This window comes from Chiloscyllium punctatum, chromosome 32 (assembly GCF_047496795.1).
Source record: "Chiloscyllium punctatum isolate Juve2018m chromosome 32, sChiPun1.3, whole genome shotgun sequence".
NCBI classification, from domain to species: domain Eukaryota; kingdom Metazoa; phylum Chordata; class Chondrichthyes; order Orectolobiformes; family Hemiscylliidae; genus Chiloscyllium; species Chiloscyllium punctatum.
The window spans coordinates 1,144,857-1,163,740 of NC_092770.1; the positions used below are offsets into that span (position 1 = coordinate 1,144,857).

The 18,884-nt window shown below is 40.0% G+C and overlaps 1 protein-coding gene and 1 long non-coding RNA gene across 12 annotated transcripts in view; one reads left to right on the forward strand and one right to left on the reverse strand.

The window, feature by feature from the left end:
- The window catches only part of foxp2 (forkhead box P2), an 808,606-nt gene that overhangs the window by 362,235 nt on the left and 427,487 nt on the right, over positions 1–18,884 (forward strand). Inside the window, exon 1 of one of the 11 annotated variants that reach the window (XM_072551471.1) lies at positions 18,362–18,513. The exons of the other annotated variants lie outside the window; for them this stretch is intronic. The gene's annotated coding sequence lies outside the window, so the exon portion shown is untranslated. Of the gene's footprint in view, positions 1–18,361; positions 18,514–18,884 lie in introns of those variants that run through there. 11 annotated transcript variants of the gene reach the window in all.
- LOC140457826 (uncharacterized) lies at positions 16,373–18,336 on the reverse strand. The gene is made up of 3 exons (XR_011953370.1): positions 18,187–18,336; positions 17,003–17,209; positions 16,373–16,821 (listed from the first exon to the last, which is right to left on the reverse strand). It is a non-coding gene; the product is annotated as an uncharacterized lncRNA (long non-coding RNA).

Here is an 18,884-nt window from a genome sequence, read left to right on the forward strand (position 1 = left end):
TGCACAATGTGGACAGTTAATATGAACACAAACACAGACCATTCAGCCACTCAAGTCTGTTCTGTTTTTCTCTTTGATCATAGTTGACCTTATACCTCAACCACAATTTACTTAATTTTCTTCACATGTTACATTGATAACCAAAATCTATTGAATTTGGTATTGAAAAATGCCGTTGCTTGAGCATCCACTACCTTTTAGAGAGAAAAGCTTTGGATCTTAAGTAATTTTTGTGTGAAAACTGGTTCCCAATCTCACTCCTGCTCTAATTTTCAAACTACACTCTGTTCTGTATTGCCCCACTGGAAACAGCTTCTCTGTATCTATCCAATCAAATCCTTTTATTACATAAACATTTTGAATAGATCACACTGCAATTTTCTAACCTCAAGGGAATACAACTATGTTTATACAACCTGGGCCCCAATTTTAATCCTTTAAGCCCTGATATCATTCTGATAAATCTGCATTGTATCTGCCTTCAAGGCTGGATTGCTACATTTCCTTACACTTGTGTGTGTTTTTCCTTGGAGCTTAGACTGTTGTTTGTCTTGTTTGTTGACTATGGTTGCTTAACAACGCAAATGGAGCCTTTGCCCTTTAGGGGTGTGTGCTGGTTTTATATCAAACCAAATACTTTTTTGAATACTTACCACTGTTTGTTAGTTTACTCAACAACTGTCTGGCCCAGTTTGCTGAACTGAATTAATTTGTCATCCCTTTGAAACTTGCTTACTTAAAAAATTAGGATCCTAGTTTGTGAATCCTCTGCCAAAGCTAATGTTAAATTTGCTTATACTACTGTCATTATTCCTAAAGCATATACTTACTGTCAGATTGTTAAATAATTTTGATTCATTACCTATTGCAAAATTTATTATGGTCAATTCCCCTGTCATTTCTAAAACATATTGTTTGAGAAAAATCTCCCAAAAGCATTCTAGAAATTAAATTGCTTTTATTACTTGAATTCTTACGTTGCTTCTAGTTTGTGAAGATCTCCCAGTCTGGCCTATGCCATGACCAGTGTACTGCAGACCTTGTTTTAATCTATGTTGAAATATGACCAAAGAGGCTATATTCCAGAGATGAGATTAGAGTACTTGACATCAATGCAATGTTTGACCAAAGTCTGATCAAGGAACTTGACTAAAATTGAAATCAATGAGTATCAAGGTGAAAACTCTTTACTTGTTGAATTGCACAAAGGAAATGGTTGTCATTGTTGAAGACCAATCTTCTCTGCCTCCGAATATCACTGCAGGAGTTCCTCATTTCCAAACATCTTCAACTACTTCACAAATGATTTTCTGTCCAACCTTTGCTTCGAAGATGATGTGGACTGATGATTGTACAAATGTTCAGTTGCATTTGAAGCTTCTGAATAGTGCGGCAAAACTCATCAACATTAGGGCTGGCTGGGGCTGATAAAAGTAATAAGTGATAAATACCTCCTCTTGATATTAAAAGCCATTACCATTGTTAAATGCTACACCATCAACATCCTGGGGATTACTATTTCCCAAAAACCTAACTGGAGCATTCACTTAAATACTGTGGCTTCGATATCCAGTTGAAAACTAGGCATTATGTGCTGAGTAACTCTGCTCTTAACTCCTCATTGTTTTTTTGGCCATCCACAAGGCACAAGTCAGGAGAGTAATGAATAGTCTCCACCTGCCTGATTGAATGTAGCTCCAATAATACATGATGCTCAACTTTGTACATGTCAAAACAGCCCACTTGGAGGGCACTTCAGTCATCATTTTACAGTCACACCTCCACTACCCAAAGAGGTTGACTGCAGTGTATACCATCTACAAGAGGTATTACAGAAACCTGCCAAGGCTTCTTCAAAAGCACTTCCCAAATGTTTGATCACTACTGCTGTGAAAGACAAGGGTAGCAATTTTCAAGTCCACTTCCAAATTACAATCTATCCGACTTGAAAATATCTTTCTTGATCATAACTGGGTCAATGTGCTTGGAGAGCCTTAACAACTTCGACTACATGATTTCAAGAAGGTAACTCATCACTTTTTTGAGGGCAAGTTAGAGATGGGCCTTGCTGTTATTGCTAACATCAGTGAATGAACTAAAGCAATTATATCCAAGTTATTTTTGCTTTCCCTTTAGTCATCATATTTACATCTTCTTCTACTACATTTTCAACAAGAGATTGTAACAACAGTTACTGATGTCCTACAATATCCCCGTTTATTTTCCCGGTCCATAATTTCCTGTATTTCACTGTTATTAAGGACATCTGACTGCCAGGACAGAATTCTAATGTTTGTTCATCAGAAGTGCATCAATTATCACATGTACTGTGATCAGTTGATTTCTAACCAGGAGATGTGTGTTTTTCAGTGGTGAGATTTTACATGATGACGGTATTGAAAATATTGCAGTCAATTCATGAAATTAAATGTTGTTTTGACAGTTACATAGCAACTCAAATACTGTTTGAATTTGGGAACAAAACTCCAATCTACATCAAAAGTACAAAGCTCTTGAGATCAAGTTTACTTTCTGTAATTGAATTCAGGCATTGCACAACACACACGAATTGCTTAAATCATCTTTGCATGCATTGTTTGCGTATTTTATTGCCCCTGACCATATTACTCATAATTTACCATTCAAGTATTTGGAAGTTGTAGTTGGCTTCAGTGGTAACGACAATGATGAGAGGGATTAGGAGAACTCGAGATGACTGTTCTGTGCACAGCTATATCAATAAGTATTATGAACAGAACCCTCAATGGTATGCTGAAATGCGTAAAAGTAGTAGATTGTCAAATGCGTTTATTGCAGTTGCATATTATGGCACAACTTCAGTTTGTCCAAAACTCTCTTTCCTATAATCAGTCACACCAAATTACATTAATCCTTGTCCACATCCATGTGCTTATTGAAATTTAAAGTTTTCAGCCATCGGTTTAAACCCTTCAAGTCCTCATTGTCCAGTCCTCCAGTTCTCTAATGAAATCATCCCTAAACTCTCCATTTCTCTGACTGGTCTCTTCTTTAATTCCTTTGTCTTTGTCCCATCATTCAGGGCTATGTTTTGGAATTCTGACCCTAAGTCCTCTCATGTTTTCATTTCATTTCCTCCTTAAATTTTCAAATTCAATAGCCAAGTGGTGAAGAATATAACTGTGGAGCCTACTCTTTATAAACCCAACTTCTCACTTACAGACATGCACATTAAATATCTCATCTTCAATCAAACCTTCACAGTTTGCATGATCCTATAACTATAAGTACAAGTGAACACCCAGTTAATGCCTACAATTGGATCACAATTAAACACGTTCAATTAACTAGCAAGTTCCTTGTAAAAATTCCTTGTAAAAAATTACTTTGGTACATTCTTTCAATATTGGTTCACTCTATAAATGCAAATTATTTTACTTGTTACACAAGAATCTCTGAAAACAGTGAGTCATTCATAAATTAAGGAAAGGATACAGGACTGGACTTCATATCTGTTTTCAACTGATAGATACCCACCAATGCTGCTTTCTATGCTAGGGTTGCACTTTGGAGTGGGGCACAGTTTCATACCCTAAGCAAAGATTTATGAATCATTGTTGTGGTTCTGTTCGCCGAGCTGGGAATTTGTCTTGCAAACATTTCGTCCCCTGTCTAGGTGACATCCTCAGTGCTTGGGAGCCTCCTGTGAAGCACTCCACAAGAGGCTCCCAAGCACTGAGGATGTCACCTAGACAGGGGACGAAACGTTTGCAAGAGAAATTCTCAGCTCGGCGAACAAAACCACAACAACGAGCACCCGAGCTACAAATCTTCTCCCAAACTTTGAATTTATGAATCATAAAAAGGTCAATGCACTGCAACGCAATAGATATGACAGAATGGGCTGAACTTACCAAAAATGATCCAAGTATCAAATTTGGGACTTTGATGGAGGATTTGACTCTGTGAACTCTATTATGCTTCACTGCTACTCACCTCAATAAATTTACGTGTACCGTGCTGCTGTGGTGCTATGGTCACCAGTGATGGAAGTATTTGCCACTGTTGTCATCTTCTGAGAATTGGGATACCAATGTCACATTTAAAGCCCAGCCTTGCACCAGGTCAAACACTCCTGATCATGAATAGCCCTTCACAGGATATATAGTGGAAATTAAACAATAAAACAGAAGTCTCTGATTGAATATAGTATTGACTGGGTGACACTTAACTGCAGCGAGCTCAGATCTTTTTGAACTAGATTAGATTAGATTCTCTATAGTAAGGAAACAGGCCCTTCAGCCCAACAAGTCCATACTGACCCTCCGAAGAGTAACCCATCCAGACCCATTCCCCCTACCCTATATTTACCACACACTAATGTACAGTACCTATCATTATAGGCAATTTAGCATGGCCAATTCGCCTGGCCTGCACATCTTTGAGAGGAAACCAGAGCACCCGGAGGAAACCTACGCCGACACGGGGAGAATGTGCAAACTCCACACAGCCAGTCACCTGAGGCTGGAATCAAACCCGGGTCCCTGGCACTGAGGCAGCAGTGCTAACCACTGAGCCACCGTGCCGCCCTACAGGAAATCTTTCTCGTTCATGGGTATTATGTAGGCAAGCATTTATTGCCCATCTCTGGTTGCACTTGGGAAGATGGTGGTGTCTAAGTCCTCTCTGCCTTGTAATCCCCAATGCTACTGCATTCTACCATGCAGGAGCTGCTCAACATGCTCATCTTGCTCCTGTGAAGACTGCTGCCACTCTCCCAGCTCTTCACTGTCCATCACATTCTTAGCTTGCCTGTTTCTGTTGCACAGAGATCTACAAAAATGACATATTACATTCTACGAAAATTGTATTTCAAGGCCCTCACCCCCAAGATCAATCCAAGCATCAGAACCTCATCTCCAAAAGGTTTATCATGTGTTCTCCAATGGCTCTGGTGGAAGAACAGATGGCACTTTATCCATGCTCAGCCTGACTCAGGTCTTTGCATATGAAAACATCAGCCACGGTTGCAGAGGGTAGCCCTTGTCACTGACTTTGTCACAGGGCACCAAGATGAAAGAGTGTTACCTGGTACAAATTGCATCAGGAACAGCCTTGGTATATTCGTGGGTTGAGATCCTACCAAACATCCTCAATGGATCCTTGGAAGTAGCCAGAAGCATAAAAGTCAATTGTAGAACTTACTTTGATGGCCACCCAGTCCTTCAGATCACAAGACCTGCTCCAGCAGATGGCACAGTTCTGTAGTGGCATCACGGGAAATCCTTCATCTGTGATGGCAATGAGTCTTGCTCAACTGGAGAGAATGGCATTGAAGACAATAGACTCTAGGCTTTTGGCTCCTTTTATTGCCTTGGGCTCTGGGTGCCAACATTAGTGGTTTCCGATTGAGAGAAAGTATTCTCACCAATCATTCTTTTCCAGATATTTTTAATCAAGTTGTTCAAACCTGTAATGATATACCTCTGGAGTGGTGGGACTTGAACACAGGCCTTCTAGTTCAGAGGTAGGGACATTTAATTTCTATGCTGAGTGTAAGGGCCTATCTAATTATCAATGTCAAGAATTGACCACCAGAAATTATGATAAAAACAAGAGGCACTTGTTGTACAACAAAATATAGCTTTTTTTTGCATCACAGCAATAGGTATATTTAACATTTAATGAGTTAGATGTAAACTTACCTATTGGGACCCTCGTTTGCTATGTTGGTCTCCACTGGGATCTTATGCAAGATGAGCAGTTTCTCCACCCAAAGTTCGTGTGACAAGAGTATTACAAGTCGGAGGTGATACATTTATGAGGTCAAATGTAAGAGAAAAGTATAGAGTTAATGGCTGCACACTTTGGATCATTGATATTTGCATCTTGGGGTGCAAGACCATTGTTCCCTGAGTGACAGCACAAGTGGATAAAGTTGTAAAGAAGGCGTACAGCATGTCCTCCCTCATTGGTCAGGGCACTGAGTATAAATCTTGGCAAGTTATAATGCAGGTGTATACAACTTTAGTTAGGGCACATTTGAAATATTGTGTGCATTTCTGGTCAGTATACTATAGAAGAGTTTGACGAGGGTGCAATAAAAGTTTACCAGAGTGTCGCATGGTTCAGAGTGTGTTAGCTGTAAGGAAAGGTTGAACAAACTTAGATTGTTTTCACTGGAGCATCGAATCCTGAGGTGTGACCTGAAAGTATATAAAATTATGAGAGGCATGGGTAGGGTGGATAGTCGAAGTCTTTTTCCCAGAGTGGAAATAGCAAATCTTAGGGGGCATAGACTTAAGATGAAAGTGGAGATGCTTTTACACAGAGAGTAGTAAGGGGGAGGTGATAAAAGCAGATACAATAACAACATTTAACAGGTATTTGGATAGACACATGAGCAGGTAGGGAATAGATGGATGTGGACTGTGTGTAGGTAGATGGAATTAGTTGAGAATAGCATGATGGTCAATGCACGATGGGCCAAAGGGTCTGTTGATGTACTGTTCTGTTCTATGTTCTGTCTTCAAGTTGGGTGGAAGTTATGCAACTTCAATATTAGTTCTTCAGAGTTATCACCTGATGCAAATCTCTGTCTAAGCCTTTTTCCCTATTGCTACCATTCATATATTCATGAATTAAATACTTTTTGCTTGATCTACCTCCAAGCCTCTTGACTTCACATTTATAGGTATTCTGGAAGTAATCGTTTTTTCCTGAACACATTCCCTTCTGAATTGGAAGATTAGTTGGTTTCAGTTTGAGGACTTGACCTTAATTTTGATCTTAACCTTGATGAATTCATGAACCATTTCTCCACTGGAGGATTTTTATGTCTTGAATGTCTTTTTGTGAAGGATATTGTTCCTGCTAAACTGGCAGTTGGTCCCTTGCCTTATCTAAAGGATCCTCAATCTCCTCAAATCTCCTTGTAGTTGAACAGTACACTTCTTCAGGTAAGGAAACATAATCCACAAATGATATAGGCTTCTCTGTTCTTTAGAGAGAGAGACAATTGGTTATGTTTAGAATGAGGGCAACCACTCCACAAATATAAGCTAAGGTGAAAAGGCAGATCTCCATAAATCAACACAGCCAGTACAGGAATTGAATCTCTGTTGTTGGTTTAACCCTGCACATCTAGTCATGTAGACTGCTAAGCAACTTGCTGAACCCCCAACACCACCATAACAATCCAGCTAATTCATGTTGATGCCCCAATAAATCATCTGGAAGACCTTTAGTCTCATAAATGCCCATCGTGGAAGATTACCGCACTGTTAAAGCTAATACTTTTTTTTACTTGTTGCATCTTGGATTTTTGGACCAGGCAGTTTTAGATTTGAGCAGGTATTCTGTTTTTTGCAATATACTGGATGTTCAGACCAGGCAATTTCTTCTTTTTGATTTTGTCCTGAAAATGTGGATAATCATCTGACTTCTGTGCAGCCACATGCAACTCATCACCATGTAATTCAAACAAATCTTTAATCTCAATCTGCTAATACATAGAGTCTTAAAGTCATAGAGATGTACAGCATGGAAACAGACCCTTCAGTCCAACTCGTCCATGCCGACCAGATATCCCAACCAAATCTAGTCACACCTGCCAGCACTCCCCATATCCCTCCAAATCCTTCCAATTCATATGTCCATCCAGATACCTTTTAAATGTTGCAATTGTACCAGCCTCCACCACTTTCTCTGGCAGCTCATTCCATACCCGTACCATCCTCTGTGTGAAAACTTTGCCCCTCAGGTCTCTTTTATGTCTTTCCCCTCTCACCCTAAACCGATGTCCTCTACTTCTTTGTCTATTTATCCTATCCATGCCCCTCATGATTTTATATATCTCTATAAGGTCACCCCTCAGCCTCTAATCCTCCAAGGAAAACAGCTCTAGCCTATTAAACTCTCTCTATAGCTCAAATCCTCCAACCCTGGCAACATTCTTGTAAATCCTTTCTGAACCCTTTCAAGTTTCACAACATCTTTCTGATAGGAAGGGGACAAGAATTGCACACAATATTCCAAAAGTGGCCTAACCAATGTCCTGTACAGCCACAACATGACCTCCTAACTTCTGTACTCAATACTGTGACCAATAAAGGAAAGCATACCAAATGCCTTCTTCATTATCCTATCTACTTGCGACTCCACTTTCAAGGAGCTATGAACCTGCACTCCAAGGTATCTTTGTTCAGCAACATTCCCTAGGACCTTACCATTAAGTGTATAAGTCCTGCTAAGATTTGCTTTCCCAAAATACAGCACCACACATTTATCTAAATTTAACTCCATCTGCCACTTCTCAGGCCCTTGGCCCATCTGATCAAGATCCCATTGTAATCTGATGTAACCTTTTCTGCTGTCCACTACACCTCCAATTTTGGTGTCATCTGCAAACTTCCTAACTACACCTCTTCTGCTCACATCCAAATCATTTATATAAATGATGAAAAGTAGATGGCCCAGCACCAATCCTTGTAGCACTCCATAGGTCACAGGCCTCCAGTCTGAAAAACTTCTACCTAACTGAAAAGTCTTCTACCTTTGAGCCAGTTCTGTATCCAAATGGCTGGTTTTCCCTGTATTCCATTCAATCTAACTTTGCTATTAGTCTCACATGGGGAACCTTGTCGAATGCCTTACTGAATCCATTCAGATCACATCTACCACTCTGCCCTAATCAGTCCTCTTTGTTACTTCTTCAAAAAAACTCAATCAAGTTGTGAGATATGATTTCCCACGCACAAAGCCATGTTGACTATCCCTAATCAGTCCTTGCCTTTCCAAATACATGTACATCCTGTCCCTCAGGATTCCCTCCAACAATTTGCCCACCACTGATGTCAGGCTCACTGGTCTATAGTTCCCTGGCTTGTCCTTACCATCTTTCTTACACAGTGGCACCACATTAGCCAACCTCCAGTCTTCCAGCACCTCACCTGTGACTATCGATGATACAAATATCTCAGCAAGAGGCCCAGCAATCACTTCTCTAGCTTCCCACAGAGTTCTAGGGTACATCTGATCAGGTCCTGGGGATTTATCCACTTTTATGCATTTCAAGACATCCAGCACTTCCTCCTCTGTAATATGGACATTTTTCAAGATGTCACCACCTATTTCCCTACAGTCTATATCTTCCATGTCCTTTTCCACTATAAATACTGATGCAAAATACTCGTTTAGTACCTCCCCCATCTACTGCGGTTCCACACAAAGGCCGCCTTGCTGATCTTTGAGGGGCCCTATTCTCTCCCTAGTTATCCTTTTGTCCTTAATGTATTTGTAAAAACCCTTTGGATTCTCCTTAACTCTATTTGCCAAAGCTATCTCATGTCCCCTTTTTGCCCTCCTGATTTCCCTCTTAAGTATACTCCTACTTTCTTCATACTCTTCTAAGGATTCACTCGATCTATCTTGTCTATACCTGAGATATGCTTCCTTCTTTTTCTTAACCAAACCCTCAATTTCTTTAGCCATCCAGCAGTTGCTAGACTTACCAGCCTTTCCTTACACCCTAACAGGAATATACTTTCTCTGGACTCGCGTTATCTCATTTCTGAAGACTTCCCATTTTCCAGCCGCCCCTTTACCTGTGAACATCTATCCCCAATCAGCTTTTGAAAGTTCTTGCCTAATACTGTCAAAATTGGCCTTTATCCAATTTAGTACTTCAACTTTTTGATCTAGTCTATCCTTTTCCATCACGATTTTAAAACTAATAGAATTCTTAAGTTGAAGTAGAGAAATTTTATATTTCAATACCATCTATCATTTAATGAGGGTACATTTTGTTAAAAGAAATTGCTGTACTTTTCTACAGTTTTGCAGAAGCAACATTCATTGTCATGGTTGGGCCTTATCTGTGCCTGTGAGGTTTTATTGTTCCCCAATAATGATACTGAGTCTTAGACAATAACCTAAAGAGCAGATACTATTCTGGCATATTCACACACTTAAGGATATCTGCACCTTATGAATTCTACACTTTGTTATTTACTGAAGGTAAGGTTGTTGTTCTCCTCTCAAGATGTGTCCGAGAGTCTTTCTGGTTTCTATTTCCCTAATAGTTGAATAGATTACTCCACAGTGAAATCTTCCTTGGACTATGAGAAGTATAACACAGACTCATCAATAATTCTAACAGCAGTTCTGAATCCAATTAATTCTAATTTGACAGATCCATAGTCCAAGTTTTCCATTCATCTGTAGAGGTTTTCAACTGGAACTATTTATTGTTTCCCCTCAACACTGAACACTTCTTCTAAATATTGCCCTTTCAAGAATTTATTTTTTCTCAGTTGGAAGTAATTATCAATAGCTTTTGAACCCATGATCAGAAGTTTTGTTATCTGCCTTGATATTTTGGCGATTTATAATATTGCACTCAATCGAGAATACAATAGTATATTAACTTGTTCAGCTTCAGATCGAATGTTTAATTTTGAAGCAATTCTGTACGTCCATAATTGTTGCTCCAAAATTTTCCGTCCTATGTTCAATTTGTCCCATCTCTGAAATCAAACCTTTTCGGAAGCATTAATTCTCCTTCCATTTCATCTCAATATGTTTATTTATTTTTATTTCTGTAAATATATTTAAAATCTGTGGCATCTCAACATAGTTTCTATTCCATTATCTCCAAACTTGTGTTCTTGCACTAAATCAATATTGTTTAAATTCTGTTGTTTTAAAAGCTTCTTCAAACTTCTCAACTTCATTCCACAGCAATATATTACATATATATTTTAATAAAGATTTAAATTATGTTAAGCAGTACTGTATTTTGTGACTACTTTTAAGTTTTAAATGGACCATTGTTAACAATTAGTTCTGTAATTAAGATGAACATTTTCCCACTTCTGTCCATGTACTCTCTAATGTCACTGTGCATTTTGGAACCTACCTGTGATGCCTGATTTTTGTTTTGACGGGTTGGTATTCCTTTTCGGATTTCCGACCATGTTTGGTCTTTTGCACCTTTATTGTAACATTTTTAAACTCCTTTCCTGCAGAGATCTCTAATTTTACTCTCAGAATTCCCTTATGCCCAAACTTCTTCTCAAAGGTCTCTGTCTTTTCCCAGCATAGTTAGCTTTCCTAGCCTACACTTTTTTTTCTGATATACTTTGAGGTGAAAGCTTTCTTCTGGAATGCTACTTTGACCCTGTTGCTGTTCTATGAGTTTTGCTGTGCGTTTTATCAGTTTTCAGATTTCAGCTACTGACCACTCTTGTCTTCATAAAATGGTAATAGAACATAGAACAGTACAGCACAGAACAGGCCCTTCAGCCCACGATGTTGTGCCAACCATTGATCCTCATATATGCACCCTCAAATTTCTGTGACCATATGCATGTCCAGCAGTCTCTTAAATGTCCCCAATGACCTTGCTTCCACAACTGCTGCTGGCAACGCATTCCATGCTCTCACAACTCTCTGTGTAAAGAACCTGCCTCTGACATCCCCTCTATACTTTCCTCCATCTAGCTTAAAACTATGGCCCCTCGTGTTAGCCATTTCTGCCCTGGGAAATAGTCTCTGGCTATTGACTCTATTTATGCCTCTCATTATCTTGTATACCTCAATTAGGTCCCCTCTCCTCCTCCTTTTCTCCAATGAAAAAACTCAGAGCTCAGTCAATCTCTCTTCATAAGATAAGCCCTCCAGTCCAGGCAGCATCCTGGTAAACCTCCTCTGAATCCTCTCCAAAGCATCCACATCTTTCCTATAATAGGGCGACCAGAACTGGACGCAGTATTCCAAGTGCGGTCTGACCAAAGTTTTATAGGGCTGCAACAAGATCTCACGACTCTTAAACTCAATCCCCCTGTTAAGAAAGCCAAAACACCATATGCTTTCTTAACAACCCTGTCCACTTGGGTGGCCATTTTAAGGGATCTATGTACCTGCACACCAAGATCCCTCTGTTCCTCCACACTGCCAAGAATCCTATCCTTAATCCTGTACTCAGCTTTCAAATTTGACCTTTCAAAATGCATCACCTCGCATTTATCCAGGTTGAACTCCATCTGACACCTCTCAGCCCATCTCTGCATCTTGTCAATGTCCCGCTGCAGCCTACAACAGCCCTCTATACTGTCAATGACCTTTGTGTCATCTGCAAACTTGCTGACCCATCCTTCAATCCCCTCATCCAAGTCATTAATAAAAATTACAAACAGTAGAGGCCCAAGGACAGAGCCCTGTGGAACACCACTCACCACAGACTTCCAGGCAGAATTTTTTCCTTCTACTACCACTCGCTGTCTTCTGTTGGCCAGCCAATTCTGTATCCAGACAGCTAAGTTCCCTTGTATCCCATTCCTCCTGACCTTCTGAATGAGCCTACCAGGGGGAACCTTATCAAATGCCTTGAAGTCCATATACATCACATCCACAGCTTGTCCCTTATCAACTTTTCTATTCTCATCCTCAAAGAACTCGATAAGGTTTGTGAGGCATGACCTGCCCACACAAAGCCGTGTTGACTGCATTTAATCAAGCCATCCTCTTCCAGATGGTCATAAATCCTATCCCTCAGAATCCTTTCTAAGACCTTGCAGACAACAGACATGAGACTTACTGGTCTGTAATTGCCGGGGATTTCCCTATTTCCTTTCTTGAAGAGAGGAATTACACTTGCCTCTCTCCAGTCCTCAGGTACGACTCAAGTAGAGAGCAAGAATGCAAAGATCTTCGCAAGTGGCGAAGCAATCGCATTTCTCGTTTCCCAAAGCAGCCGAGGACAAGTCTGGTCCGGGCCTGGCGACTTGTCAATCTTAATGTTTGACAAAATTTTCAGCACATTAGCTTCCTCTATCTCTATTCATTTCAGCTTGTACACCTGCTATTCAAAGGTTTCTTCACTACAAAGTTTGTTTCTTTCGTAAAGACAGAAGCAAGAAACTCATTTAGGGCTTCCCCTACCTCCTCAGACTCCACACACAAATTCCCTATGCTATCCCTGATCGGCCCTACTCTTTCTTTGACCATTCTCTTATTCCTCACATAAGTGTAAAGTGCCTTTGTGTTCTCCCTAATCCATTCTGCTAAGCCTTTCTTGTGCCCCCTCCAGGCTCTCTTCAGATCATCTTTGAGCTCCTTCCTCACCTGCCTGTAATCCTCTAGATACTGGATTAGTGGTGCTGGAAGAGCACAGCAGTTCAGGCAGCATCCAACGAGCAGCGAAATCGACGTTTCGGGCAAAAGCCCTTCATCTAGACCTGAGCTTGACCCTAGCTTCCTCTACCTTCTTCCTTTTGACGAGAAACTCTATTGCTCTCGTCGTCCAAGGTTCCTTTATCTTACCCCTTCTTGCCTGTCTCAGAAGGACATATTTATTCATCACTCGCAACAACTGTTCCTTAAACAGTCTCCACATGTCTATAGTGCCTTTACCATGGAACAATTGCTCCCAGTCCATGCTTCCTAACTCATGTCTAATCGCATCATAGTTTCCTCTTCCCCAATTAAATATCCTCCCATTTTGCCTAATCGTCTCTTTCCCCATAGCTATGTAAAATGTGAGGCAGTTGTGGTCACTATCACCAAAATGCTCTCCCACCACAATATCTGATACCTGCGCCGGCTCGTTTCTGAGTACCAAGTCTAGAATGGCCTCTCCCCTCGTCGGCCTGTCAACGTACTGAGTTAGGAAACCCTCCTGAACACACCTTACAAAAACAACTCCATTCAAATCTTCTGCTTGAAGGAGCTTCCAATCAATATTGGGAAAGTTAAAGTCACCCATTACAACAACCCTACTACGTCCACGCTTTTCCAAAATCTGCCGACCTATGCTTTCTTCAATCTCCCTGCTGCTATTGGGGGGGCCTGTAGTAAATCCCTAATGAGGTGACTGCTGCCTTGCTGTTCCTAATTCCCACCCATACTGACTCAGTAGGCAGATCTTCCTCGACAATGGTAGCTTCTGTAGCTGTGATACGCTCTCTGATTAGTAGTGCTACACCCCTTCCTCTTTATCCCCCCTCCCTATTCTTTTTAAATGCTCTAAATCCTGGAACATCCAGCAACCATTCCTGCCCCTGAGAAACCCATGTCTCTGTTATGGCCACAACATCATAGCACCAGGTACTGATCCATGCTCTAAGTTCATCACTTTTATTCCTGATACTCCTTGCGTTAAAACAAACACACTTTAACTGATCCCTTGGTTCCTTCCCAGGAAGATCCTTCCCACTAGCTGGTCTACCTCTTGCTATTGCCTCATCTGCATCAACTCTCACCTCCAGTACACAGCTCAGGTTCCCATCCTCCTGCCATATTAGTTTAAACCTCTCGAACTACTCAAGCAAACCTTCCACCCAGGACATTGGTCCCCTTCCAGTTCAGATGCAACCCGTCCTTCTTGTACAGGTCCCACTTCCCCAAAAGGCATCCCAATTATCTATATATCTGAAGCCCTCCCTCCTACACCAGCTGCACAACCACGTGTTAATCTGCGCCCGCTCCCTGTTCCTCACCTCACTATCTCGTGGCACTGGTAGTAAACTGGAGAACACTACTCTGTTCGTCCTACTTTGCAGCTTCCATCCTAACTCCCTGAAATCACTTTTTATATCCTCAATCCTTTTTCTGTCTATATCATTAGTGCCAATATGTAACAAGATTTCTGGCTGTTCGCCCTCCCCTTTTAGAACCTTATACACCCGATCGGAGACGTCCTGGACCCTGGCACCAGGGAGGCAACATACCTTCCGGGAATCCCGATCCTGACCACAAAATCTCCTGTCGATTCCCCTAACTATCGAGTCCCCTACCACGAGTACTTTTCTATTCTGCCCCCTTCCCTTCTTTGCCACAGTGTCAGGCTCAGTGCCAGAGAACTGACTGCTATGGCTTTCCTCTGGTAGGTCATTCCCCCCAACAGTAATGCTGTTAAACAGGCGAGTTTACCAGTGTATCTGTCATTAAAAGTCTTCCCTTTGGATCAATTGGATTATTTCTACTTCATGTATTTCAGTGAAATTGCCCACTTCTCACCCCACTGATCACTATGTTGTATTGAGATCTGTGTGTCAACTAGTAATAGCTTGTGGTTGAGGTAATTTGCCACCAATGCTACTTTTTATGCTGTCGTTAAGGACCTTATCCAATTATCAGTGGTCGATACTTGGTCATTCCTCTGTGTCCACAAGGGTTCCGTTCCTAAGAACACGAGCAAATGATGAAATTTGAGAGTGCAGAGCTCATTAAAATAGGTTAAAATGGTTGAAAATATCAAGGCTACATGACTTTTGACTACAGATGGAGTCATAGATGGAGTCATAGAGATGTACAGCATGGAAACAGACCCTTGGGTCCAACCCGACCAGGTATCCCAACCCAATCTAGTCCTACCTGCCAGCTCCCGGCCCATATCCCTCCAAACCCTTCCTATTCATATACCCATCCAAATGCCTCCTAAATGTTGCAATTGTACCAGCCTCCACCACTTCCTCTGGCATGTTGACTTTTGTTACTTATTTCTCAACAGGTGAGTGAACTCACAGATACAGAGGATTTACTGTAGTCTTCTAGTGGGTCTTAACAAGAAGAGGTACTTGTTTTATGTACCAAGAAATACCTTACTGCATTATAGCAATAGGTGCAATTAACATTAACTAGATAGACACGATTATGAATTAGCTGGGGCCAGGTAAACTATGTTTTTTTTTAATCAAGACCCCTAGCACAACAGATTGCTTCTCCACCCAAAGACTGAGACATAATTGGGTTGGGTGGAGTAATGCAACTTCACCATTCACTACCTCAGTACTATTGCCTCATACATTTTGTCACTTCACAATTCTTAGAGAGCCCTCTTAAAACTTCTCTGCAGAAGGTATTTTTCATTCTTCACTTTTTAGATACATGAAAAATCGAAAAGTGGTGAAATTCTAGATTTCAGTAAAATTTCCAAAAGTTCTCAAATCAAGTCAGCTATAGGCTTTCGAACTGAGGTTTATTTCAGTACCTGAAAAAAACTTCCGATATCATTAGTATTCAAAACTCCTGTTAAAGCTCATGGTTAATGTTTCGCAGTGTGGTATGAATTGAAATGAAGAATTGTGAAATAACAATGTTATGATACTGGAAAATTCACATTTATGGAAATCTGATATTTGCAAATTCATGTTACTAAGGAATCCTTTAAACATTTAATTTGGACTACAGAAAACATTGGTACTGATACTGGTATTCCTATTAGAGACAGATCTTATTTCTACCTGCACCTGTGGCATAGAACGGGATTGCATTGTATCGTATGGATTATGCTGCCACTTTATAAGACGTGCTTATTTTCAGTAAAAGTGAGCACATGGAAAAAGGAATGCTTGGTCGTTAGTAGTAATGGTTGGATCAAGTTACATATCACGATAAAGTTTTATCCTTAGAAAGTTTAATCCTTCTACATATGCTTTGTTTCACTCTTTATGAAATACATTTTTAGCAGTTCTCATAATACTGTTACACAAAGTTGAACAAAAATATTTGCTTCAGATGCTTAACAATGACTGAAATGACACCTTCTGCGCCGTTTTGTCATGAATGTGTATTTTGTAAAGTGCTAAAGTTGATGTTGCACTGATGCAGCCTGGTGGCTGAGGCACTGATAACTGCGTGAAACTGTTGCATATAGAGATAGGCTCTTGACATCGTCTGTCGGCCTGAGGCTGTCCGCTTTGTGTCTGCTTTAATTGAAAATTAATAGTTAGGGGGTTGCCATGGAAATGATACCATTGCTTGCAGACAGCAACCCCAGCTTTTTGCAAAGCAGACACTAGTGGTATTGTTTGTCCTTTTTGACCTCGGAAGGTCAAAAGCCTGTAGGAGGAAGAGAAGTACAAATATTCTAGTTCAAGCAAAGAAAAGAGGAAAGTAGTGTATTTAAACTGAAATGATATTTAATAATAAAGCATGAGATTTGAGTAAAAGTTTTTAACAGAAAAATGGCTAAAGATTTTTTTTCATTTTACACAGGCAATTAAGTGTATTCTTACAATACCTCAGAGGTTGATAGCACAGTGTTGCACTGAAGCACAATATCATCATTCCTATTGTAAACAGATTTGTGTGAAAATTTCATTTGACTGACATGATAACAGATGATCATTTTTCCCCTTTTTGGTGTATCATTGTATCTGTTCTTCACAATTCTTCACAAACATTTACAGCTTGATAAATTGCAAGTGTCTGTGAGGAGTAGAAAATTCTAAAGAAAAATGTAGGGAGAGAGAAGAATAAGATAGAACACGCAAATAATACATGATAATGGGATTAACATACCCAGTTCCATAAAAAACAAGAACAATGCCATTAAGAAATTTTGGGCGTAATAACCAGTTGTCACTTAAAATATTCTTATTTTCTGCAAAAGCAAAATTTTGTATTTATCTGTTTTCACAGGGACTAATTAAGTTAATTTCAGAATAATTTGAGAAGCAAGCAGCTGTTATTAACAAGACCAAGCTTTCAAAATGCTGGTGGATATTGGATAAATCTAAATACACAAAATATTCAGTTGATGGTTTCAGCGAATAGACAAGTTTATTTTTTTGTGGTGGGGGAGGTCGAGTACCCTTAAAGGGCATTGGGTGCAATGCAAAATTGCTGTAATTACTTACCCAAAATGTATGCTTTATGGGTTATTAGAGACAGTTATTTTTAAGTAGTCCTTTAGATAACTTCCCCTGTCTTTTTCAGCATTTCATGAAAATACAAAGTGCATGCAGATGTTGTTCATCTGCGGCTACTACTAAAAAAACAGTAGCAGAAAACTTCTTGGCTGAAGATCATTTAGAAAAATTTACTGTGTAGTAACACTTAAAAGGTGCTTCATTTAAACCCGTAGGTAATGTACTATTAAAAGCCTGTTCACTCATGCCTGTTCACAGCTTGAAGCTGCGAGTTCAAGTGGTCTTTCCCTAGAGTTAGAGTTAGAGGCTATAAAACTGAAAATGCTGTCATGCCTGCCTGGGGTGGAACTCCTAGAGAACTAGCCAGTTCTTGCACACAACTTGAAAAATTATGCCAAATTAATGACTTGATTTACTGATTCTGAAAACTCATTTTTATTGTCTAGCTTCAGATCAGGAGTTTTTTTTTTACTTTTATCCTTATGGTTAGGGTTAGGGGTTCCCACCTTTTATAACGATGATGTCTACAGCCAAACACTGCTAGGTTACTCACAGTATTAAATCTTAGAACTCCATGTGGTGTTGTGAGCTGGTAGCAGATGGACTTTCTTTGCATCTGCTGTGTACAGACTTGGCTTTGTACTCTTTTCCTCGGGGAGAGAAAGTCTTTCTTCTCTGCTAGTTGATTCCTGTTTTTGTGAAGCAGCTAAGAAAAACATCTGTGGCAGGCAGAAAAAATTGACAAAGGATTGACAAACACCATTAGCTGAAAAATTTTCCATTTCATTGCAACTATGTATTGTTTACTTTACTGTATATATCTTAATACATCATCCTCCTGATGTGGCTGAGAAACTGGAACCGTGTGATTCTAATTAAGGTTGGTAATTGATGGTATCAAGTGTTCAAAAGATTGAGGGTTGATTAACATCTGTTAACATAAATTGTCGCTGAGAAGTGGTTTTGATGTAGATTGAAGATTTTTTTTTAAAAAAGAGACAGATATTCTGCTTGTTAAATGCAGCTTTTGGTCTCATTATTTTGTGAAACATTTGTTTTGGCTGTGAATTGCGGAGCTCTGGAATGCTATTCAAAGCATAGTGTATAATTGTAAGCTTGTCCTAATAAGGCAAGCCGGCAGCATATTTATTACTGATATGGAGGCTTGAGGAAAGAACAGATAGGTTAAGGCTGGGTATTTTTGACAGGGATTGAGCACTTACTTTAGATACATTATGGTAAGCATGCTGG